General features: G+C 32.4%; 1 long non-coding RNA gene across 1 annotated transcript; it reads right to left on the bottom strand.

The window, feature by feature from the left end:
- Positions 1 to 3,955: 3,955 nt before the first annotated feature.
- LOC120351202 lies at positions 3,956 to 6,967 on the bottom strand. Its single transcript, XR_005571233.1, has 2 exons — positions 6,695 to 6,967; positions 3,956 to 5,091 (listed from the first exon to the last, which is right to left on the bottom strand). It is a non-coding gene; the product is annotated as an uncharacterized LOC120351202 (long non-coding RNA).
- Between the last annotated feature and the right edge of the window lie 2,787 nt (positions 6,968 to 9,754).

Genomic DNA, 9,754 nt, shown 5'->3' with positions numbered 1-9,754 from the left:
TCTCCAGCTTCCATATTTATGCAGATGACCTTCAAATTTATTTGAGCTGTCCCATAACATAAATTAATGAAACAGTTGGAATAATGAATCAGGATATCAATTCGATAGTGGAATGGACAAAGAAAAATTGCCTTAAGCTTAATCCCATCAAAACACAACCCATTATTATTGGTTCAATCTCTCTTCTTCCCACATTCAAAGTATTGTAATTCTGTTCTTAAAATATATGCAAGTCACTCTGAATGATAAACTACAGCGTTGCCAAAATTATTGTCTACGTTTTGTCTACTCTCTCCAACGCCATGATCATATCAGCCCTGCCCACATTGCCAGTTCAAAATTGAAGCTTCCCGATCAAAGATGTTTTCGAATAGTCGAGCTTGTTAGAGATATCTTGAAATATGGAAATCCGAACTATTTCAAATGATTTCAAATTTGTTTCTGAAGGTAGGAGTATAGATGCTTCACATACTAGAACCGGAGAAAGTACTTTAAGGATACCCAACCATCAAACCACTATTTTCACAAAATCCTTTTTAGTCAGTGCCTGTCATGCATGGAATGCACTTCCTGTTTCTATCAGGTCCATCGAGAACCGAGCGAGCTTCATCCTGACTTTAAAAAAGCATCTTTTGGAACAAATGACTGAAACTGTCCAGCCCTAGAACAATCAAATGACAACCATCCCTCACCCATCCCACCAATAAACCTGTAAACCTGTTATAGAATAAATTATATATATATATATTATATATATATATAATATATATATATATATATATATATATATATAGTGAGGATTTTAGATTGACCTAAGGGTCCTTTTTAACTAATTTTCAATAAGGAACGGACTCACCGGTTTTATTTTAAGCATTCGTCCCCGGAAAGCAATTCTCCGGTAGAGCATTAGGTAGTCTTCTGTCCGCCAGCCTTCTTTCACACGCGTATTCACTAAACCGTTTAATCACTTTGATTATCCGCACACTTTTACGATTGCGAGTCCTGAGGAGTCTAGGAGAAGAGTGACGAAAACACAGGCGGAGTTCCTTCTCAGTTGCCGGGAGAGAGTCCCGTTACTCTAGCAGATAACGCCGTAGGCTAATACTTCCCGAAAGTTATGGAGGTGGGGGTAAGCACCCTCAATTGTAAAAGAGAGAACTCTCAATGTAAGAGGACTAGATAATACACATGGAGGTAGAGGGATTATTTGAAGAACACCTTTCCGAGAGAGAGTATATAATAATAATTAAAACTATAACTTGAGACAATTACATTTATAATATCACAGTATTGAAATGAATCTTTATTATATTAAGTTGCATGAATCGAAGTAATAGCTGGCTGGCATCTTATCTTATCGATATTGCTGCTCGCTACTATCAATTCGAGCTATGCCAGCCCGCTTATGAAATGTGATGTCACAATATATATATATATATATATATATATATATATATATATATATTATATATATATATAATATAAACTTTTGTTAATTTAATTATCCACTGCATACTACTGTATATTACTGAAAGTTGAACTCTCAGCATACTCAATTTTATTAATCAATGATTTGATCTTATCTACCTATATAATTATTTTACTTTATTAATTTTCTGTTTTTCTTTCTCTTGAATATTCATATTAATTAAAACTTTTACAATATTTCCATTTATAAATAAATCCTTAGTTGAATTGATGGAATTAACGTTTTGGTAGAGAGTTAGTGGGAAGGATATTTTGAATATTCTTTCCGAAGAATGGACATTGATATGTCCAAAGCTCCGCCAATTTATGTAGATGCATAACAATATTATCTATAGTTATCACAAATCGCTTTTTTCATATCATACACAGTTCAATAATAATTTTCTTAGTCTATATTATGTAAATTCATCTATAATTTTGCTGTATTGTAAGCTATTGTATATATGTGTTTGAGCCAGTATATATTGGTTTAATCTACATGAATAAAGTACCCAATCAATCAATCTCTCTCACCGTCTCTTCCATTGCGGTCGCTGTAAATTGGTGTTGGATTACACCTATTGTCTTAGTAAAGGCTGCAGCAATACTGTACATGATTATTAGCATTTTAAAAATTTATTTTACCTGTTGGATTGAGAATAGTAGTCAGACGTAGTTGAGCAGTGCTTGTGTACGGTGCTATGGTTTCCTTTACTCTGATCGTGCATTTGGGTGAGTGTTTAACAAACTATGGAAATTCATTAGACCAATTGTCCAGTTCATTACAAAATTCATTATTCAAAATTTAGGAAAAGCTTTTCACCAGCTATCAACCAGGATTACAAAAATTCATCCCAAAAAGTTAATACGTTCAAATTCCATTGTATACGGAGAAAGAGAGAGTGAGAGAGATGGCAATTTTTTTAGTATGATTCATATGTAACTTAAGGAAGGAAATATGTTTTGTTTCATTGAATGTGTTCTGTATTATGGGAAATGTGAATTGTTTTATTAATTGAGATTGTACTGTAACTTATTGACTGCACAGTAATGCAATGTTGGGCTATTGATAACTATTGATTAGATTGTTTAGATTTGTACCTTTTATTGTCATTATGAGTTTAACTTACTCCCAGTTTTGCTAACTATAGTAAACAGATTATTGAAATTTCCTTGCGTTATGTATTTGATATTCATGAGAAGATGAGAAAGAGGAGTCCTGGGACAGAAAACTTGGTCATGTTGGTTGTTGATGTTTTGCTTTAATCTTTGGAAACTTTTGCTTTTAAGTAGTGCTCACAATAGACACATACTAAGTCATTTGAGAATAATGGAATTCAATTTGATTTTTTATACAATTTAGTTTGATATGTAATGGAATTTAGTTTGATCTTTCATGAAATTTAGTTTGATTTTTTTAATGGAATTTAGTTTGATCTTTCATGAAATTTAGTTTGATTTTTATTGGAATTTAGTTTGATCTTTCATGAAATTAAGTTGATTTTTTTAATGAAATTTAGTTTGATCTTCCATGAAATTTAGTTTAATTTTTAATGGAGTTTATGTTTGATATATATCTTTATTAGTTGAAACTTGTCAGAAATCGTGGGGATTAGTGTCAAATGATATTCTTATAGATATATTGGGTAATAGATTTATCTTCTATCTTAGCTTGTGTCCTGGTTATTGCATCTTAGTTATTAAGTTTATCCCATTTTAAGAGTAGCCTTGAGGAGTTCTGCGCTGGTTACAATACAGATCACAGGTCAAAGCAACATAATAATCTATACTATAATAAAGGAAAGAACTGGCTTATACACATACAGAATAGGAAAATTATGTTTGACACATAATCACGTCTCAACTACTGGACTGATTAACTTGAAATTTTGCATATAGTTTCTTAATTAACTGAGGATGGTTATAGGCCTATTTTCGATTCTTCAAGATTTTATTACATCAAGTTTTCAGTTTGTCAAGTTTTCAATTTGTCATGCTTCCAGTTGTTGTATGGAAGCAACTGAACATTTCTTTTAAAAGAGAAACTAGAAGATAGGTATGATTGGGAATCCTATTAGAATAATAAAAACAGGTTTTCCGTCGTACCCAAATTTTGTCCACTATTTTTGAACTGCCATTTTGTATCCAACTTCATTTTTTCAAATTGGAAGGTGGTCATATGATACATGATTTCAAGAGAAAATATAGTGAAAGTATGGTGTAAACTGCACATCGATATCTCAAACCTTTCAAAAGTTATTCTAATTCATAGATACTGATATATAATCCATCTATCTATCATCTCCTATACTATAATGAAGGAAAGAACTGGCTTATACACATGTAAAGGATAGGAAAATCATTGTTAGATGCATCATCACAGGGCAAGCATTCCTGACTGGCAATTGGGAGGTACCGTGTTCGATTCCTGGGCTGGCAACTAATTTTTGGATAGTAGTTCTCATCGAATTTCCATCTAGCTGTTAGCCCTGTTGTCAATGTCTGCAGTAGCAGAGGTCTTCGGTGTGATTTGCAACATTTATTTAGGATTTTCGTTCAATAATAATTACTCATAAAAGTAGAATGAGCCTAGTCTATAATTTTGGTGAAAGGGTGGATGTTATGATTTCTTTTGCAAAAATGAAAAATAGTGTGAACACATCTGAAGGTCTCTCATTGCTTAGGAATAAAAAGTATTTCTCCTTTGAAGAATGGAATCAACTAAATGAGTTATGTGATTCAAATAATATAAGAGTTTGTTTACCGATAAGAATGTTCTTGTTTTCATATTAAATGATGGAGTTTTTAGCGATCTTTTAAATAGAATGAACAATTGGAGGGAATCTAATTACCCTCTAAATTTAGTAATTGATTCTCTTAGTAATTTGAGTAAAACTTATTTCGATGTTCCTGCTACTGAACTTTTAAGTATTGTCATGGGGTCTAGGAGTTTGAAGTTTATCTTCCGTTATCGTGGATATTGTAACATTTTTTTTTTTTTTAAATATACCTGAGCAATCTGACAGCTCGGGAGTTGAATATCCCATAGGATACTTTGAAGGCAAAAATAAAGAGGAGACGTACTTCAACTCTATAATTGAATTACGGACTCTACTCCGTACATGGACTATACTGTTTGGACTATACAGTTATAGTCAGTATACAAGTTCCATTTAATGACAAATTGTAATTTGTTTCCTATTGTTTCCGTATTTACTATGAGAGTTTTGCCTGATACCTGCAACCTCCAAACTATATTTACTCCAGCCGCCACTGAGTAATAATGCATATTATGTCAAATCGAAAATGTCAACATAACTTCAGAAACCTTTAAAAAATACAGGTGGTTAATTTAGGGACCTGATGCAAAGTAGATGTAGCAGAGCCTCCTATTGTCGTCCATGTTTTATGGGCATCTAGAAACATTGTACTGGCTTGATTGTAACAAATAATGCTTAATATTGATGAGTATAAATGTGCGTTTGTACAACAATGATTCTACTTATTAATTGCAAAGATGCTTGTCAGGTAGCACTGTGGAATTTGACATAGGCGATGGCTGCTAACTCTTTGCACAGTTCTTCCAAGACAACTATACTCTCAAGTAGACTGCAGTCAACGTTCCTGTGGAAAATATAAATCCGATTATTCAGAGCTGGAGAAAATTATGGTAACTGATCAATAAACAGCTCTTACAAGGATGAGTTGTTTCCAAAATTTACACCAAAAAATTTGAATACTACTGATTTATCCATCCAAGTTAAAGGAGCCGAAACCAGTAACAAGTTTTAGAATTGCCTACAATGTGAATGAAATATATGTTCTGCAATAAATTGGTGTGTTTTTCAACACAAGTTTACAAACAAGAACGAATTGATAAAAAATTGTCAATTTTTACTCAAATTGAGAAGTAAAAGTAAAAGTGATAACTGAATTGAATTATGTAAAATGAGAGAATTCTAATAATGGCCAAGCGTTTTTGTTTTCTCGAAAGCACATATCAAGATATTACTAAATAAATACGATATTAATACTTATTCAAGAATAAGTACAATTTTGCCAGAAACTCTGCGAAAAAAATGATAACTGGTAACATTATCACTGTGCTGCTTACTCAAATTTGACAATATCAAACTGTTCATTTTTCAAGATTCTTAATGCTTATTAGTGCAATTATTGTATGACTAAGATGAGCATTAGACTCAGCATTCAATGACTGATATGACGACACAAGGAGCATCCTCAACAATTTTAGGTTCGGTTTTATAATGTAATTTATGTAACTTAACCCTTAATTACTGCATACCGATCACACAAATATGAGTATTTCTGTAATGTTTGACTAATGAACAGGAAAACGCCATAGAACTAATTAGTTTGAAAAATAGACTTAATTTATAAAACATTCCAAGTAAACTGATTTTATTTACCAGATAATAATAATTATGAGAAAATAAACATCTTTGTCAATTTTTTTGCAAATGAGCACAGATAAAGTTTTGCAATTCCAAAAATGGGCATTCATTTCTTTTTTATTATTTATTTACTGATTATTATCAAACCTTCAAAATTCAAAAGTGATTATTAATTTCTTCCGAACTATTTTTTGAGAGGAAGAATCTTTGGTATAAACAGAAATTTGGACATAACCTGAAAATGTTAACAATATTTTTCAAAATTGTGTTAGAAATAGTAATGACTATGCCTGTTTTTTATTTTTGTCATTAAATGAAATAAATAAAAATATAAAAAACAAATCATTTTCACAAAAACTATTTAAAAAAGGTTTATGCACATTAATTAACATAATTATTTAAAATTGAATTAGAAGTTAGTCTAATAGACCTGTCTATAGTATTTGTGTAGCTTTTTTCATCCATAGAAACAATGATCAATTTTTGGTTTGCCGTCATCCTGTGATACATTTTTGATTTCTAGATAGTTCTCTCACACAGTAATAAAGAACAATAACCGTGGTCCACCTTTATGAGAAGATTCAAGGGTTGTCTTAGTCTGAGTAAGAATATTAGGCTAGTGAGTGGGAAATTGACAGATCATAATTTTATCAAATTTTAATTGGCATATTTTGAAACATTGAATTTGATCAGATATTCAATAATAATAAAAGTTCATATTCAAGTTAATTATTCAATGTAAGTGATAAAATAATCTGAATAGAATCACCTTTAATTGAAAAATTGAAATATAGAATTTAAAACCCACTTACGTTTCTTCAGGAATATCTCCCAAAAGTCTATGCCTCGTATTTATTAGCTTCACTTTATAGTCTGGTATTTCACAAACTCTATTTAGAAGATGTGCAGCTACATCACCCAGAGCTTTCACCAATGAATCAGAGCCTGGTTTCCGATTAAGCAGTGGATTCAGAAGGTACTCATGAAGAAAAGGATGTGGTAAGAGAGAAAGCCTTGAAATGACTGCTGTAAGCTGAAGATTGATTTCGTAAGCCTGAAAAATTAAGGAAAATAATTAAGACAATATTCCAATCTCGGTCCCAATGAAACTATACACATCTAAGTCAGAATAGAATCAGTTTGAGTAGAATGATTCATTATTATTAAATGGAAGTTAGTTAATATAATATTCTAAATTAGGCAATAGAGACAAATAAAGTTCAGATACGAGTGTACTAGACATCAACCAGGTTCAATTGAACGGTATCTGAAAAAATACTATTATTGATTATTGTATCGGGTGCTTTTTTGTTAGAGCTATAGAAATTTAAATTGCAATAAAACAACAATGAATTATTGGGTTGACACAATATTTTTTCAATAGGAAGATAATCTTGTGGCATTACATTTTGAATATGATTTCTGGCATCTGATTGCCACGGCTGGCTCGGATGTAGTCCAATCTGGACGTATATTACTTTATAACGTATATAACATTTTTGTCCGTATATCGACAATAACACGGCGAATGTTGTCTTCCAAATGGTCAAGCAGAAAGTGGTCTAACGGTGTTAAATCACAAGATCTTGGAGGCCAATTCACAGGTCCAAAACGTGAAATTAGGTGTTCACCAAACGTGTACTTCAATACATTGATTATGGCACGAGCTGTGTCACATGTTGCGCAGTCCAGTTGGAAACACAGCTACACGACATCATGGTTATTCAATTCAGGAATGAAAAAGTTAGTAATCTGTACTTATAAAATTCTTATCTCACTGACTCACTCACTCACTGATCACGATTTCTGGAAAACTACTGGATGGATTGCAACAAAACTTGGAATATAGCTTCCTTAAACGTCCTAGGTGCTCACTAAGAGATCTTTTGGCGATATTTCAACTCTACGGGTGGTTTTTAAGGGTTTAAAGTTCGTCTTTTAGCATGTATATTCTTCTTCTCCCAATATATCTATACTTATAAAATTCTTATCTCACTGACTCACTGATCACGATTTCTGGAAAACTACTGGATGGATTGCAACAAAACTTAGAATATAGCTTCCTTATACGTCCTAGGTGCTCACTAAGAAATCTTTTGGCGATATTTCAACTCTAAGGGTGGTTTTTAAGGGTTTAAAGTTCGTCTTTTAGCATGTATATATTCTTCTTCTCCCAATCTCTTAATTATAATTGAAATGTCCATATCATATGTTACTATAGAACTATAATCTAGAGAGAGTACCTATTCGAAACAGTTGATAACTGGCGACCAGTTAATAATTTTGTCAGGTTGGCATTAAGTTGAGATTATTTCATTAGGTTGGCACAAAGTTGAATAATTAATTAGAATGCATTTATCGAGAACAAATTGATTGGGCACTGCTGCTTCAATCAGAGCTATTCCTGGGAGTATAGATAATTTTTATTTTTCATAAAACAAACTTTTATGACGGGAGTTGCTTCTATAAATTGATCCTGTTCTATTAAGACTAATTTTGTTTGTATATCTGACAGATCGCGTGAACAGCTTAAACAATTTCGATGAAATTTTAATTATTCAGTATGATGAATGGAGGGTATTTTAAAAACTTCAGAAGTGTCCGTTGTGGAATCTGTGTGCAAAGAATGAGGAAATTCGACCAGAATTTAACTTGACGAAAGAAAGGGGTTATTTATTAAAACGGCCAAATAGCTGTTGTTGCTTTTCCTAATGTGAAAATATCTTCCATAGAAGTAAGGCGCTTCTCCCATGAATCAATTATTCCCAAACATTAGTTGTGTTACCAAAGAAAATAGAAGGTGGCTTTCAATAAAAATATTGGAGAATATCATAGCCACCTCTAATACAAGGCCCCGGCCTACGATATTGCAACGTCGCAGTGTAGGCCTAGAATCTAATACATGATTGGTGAAAAAGGTCTTATTTTCTGATCTTTTTCACCAATCATGTATTAGATTCTAGGCCTACACTGCGACGTTGCAATATCGTAGGCCGCGGCCTTGTATTAGAGGTGGCTATGAGAATATGCATCACAGTTCGTTGATATTCACTTGAAACTGTCAGTAAACCTCATTAATAGCATCAATGCTCCCCATTCAAATAATGCTGACACATTGATGTGAATCTTACTATAATTTGTTTACATTAGATCAGATGGGGATACGATGATAGCTACTGTCTCGATTTCAAAATATTATGATTGCCATTTTTGCTTTTTATGCCAGCTGTTATTAGTTTCGATTTCAATAATTATTATGTTTGACATTTTCGCTTCTTATACTCGTTGTTATTATTATGTGAAATAAGCTCTCATTAAATGAAATCGTAATCATTGAAGTCAATAAATTATACTAAGCGAACAATTTCTGTTTAAATATGTGTGCAATAAAAAAATATTTTGGAACAGGTGTCAACTCTGGGAAAAATCGCTGAAGCTCTTTCAGAAAGGATTATTGGTCCCTCAAGTAGCAGCTGAACAAAAAAAGTTTCCATAAACGTGAGAAAGAAAATGTGAGCAAGTGAAAAAGATTATAATAGCTGTAGTTGAGTAACCAAATTCAGCGATCTCATTTTAAAACATTGCTGTATTCAGGGATCATCTGAAAGAATAGGTACAGAAAGTGACCGGATGATAGCAAAATAAATTTAAAATCGATCTCTCCAAACATATGGGTGTTGAATAATAATGTTTATTGTGAGGTGATAGAAATGCAACTAATTTCTTCAGCTTCTGTTGTATTGGTTCGTCTGTTGCTCTATGTTTCTATGCAGCCATGGCCTTGAGAGAGCCAGTTTTCCTGTCTGTTAATTCCTAATCCGGACTAAATACCACGAGAACCAATCAGAGAAGCCTTCTTTTAAAAACCTCTG

The sequence above is a fragment of the Nilaparvata lugens genome, chromosome 4, assembly GCF_014356525.2.
Source record: "Nilaparvata lugens isolate BPH chromosome 4, ASM1435652v1, whole genome shotgun sequence".
NCBI classification, from domain to species: Eukaryota; Metazoa; Arthropoda; class Insecta; order Hemiptera; family Delphacidae; genus Nilaparvata; species Nilaparvata lugens.
This window is presented reverse-complemented; position numbering and strand designations above follow the sequence as displayed.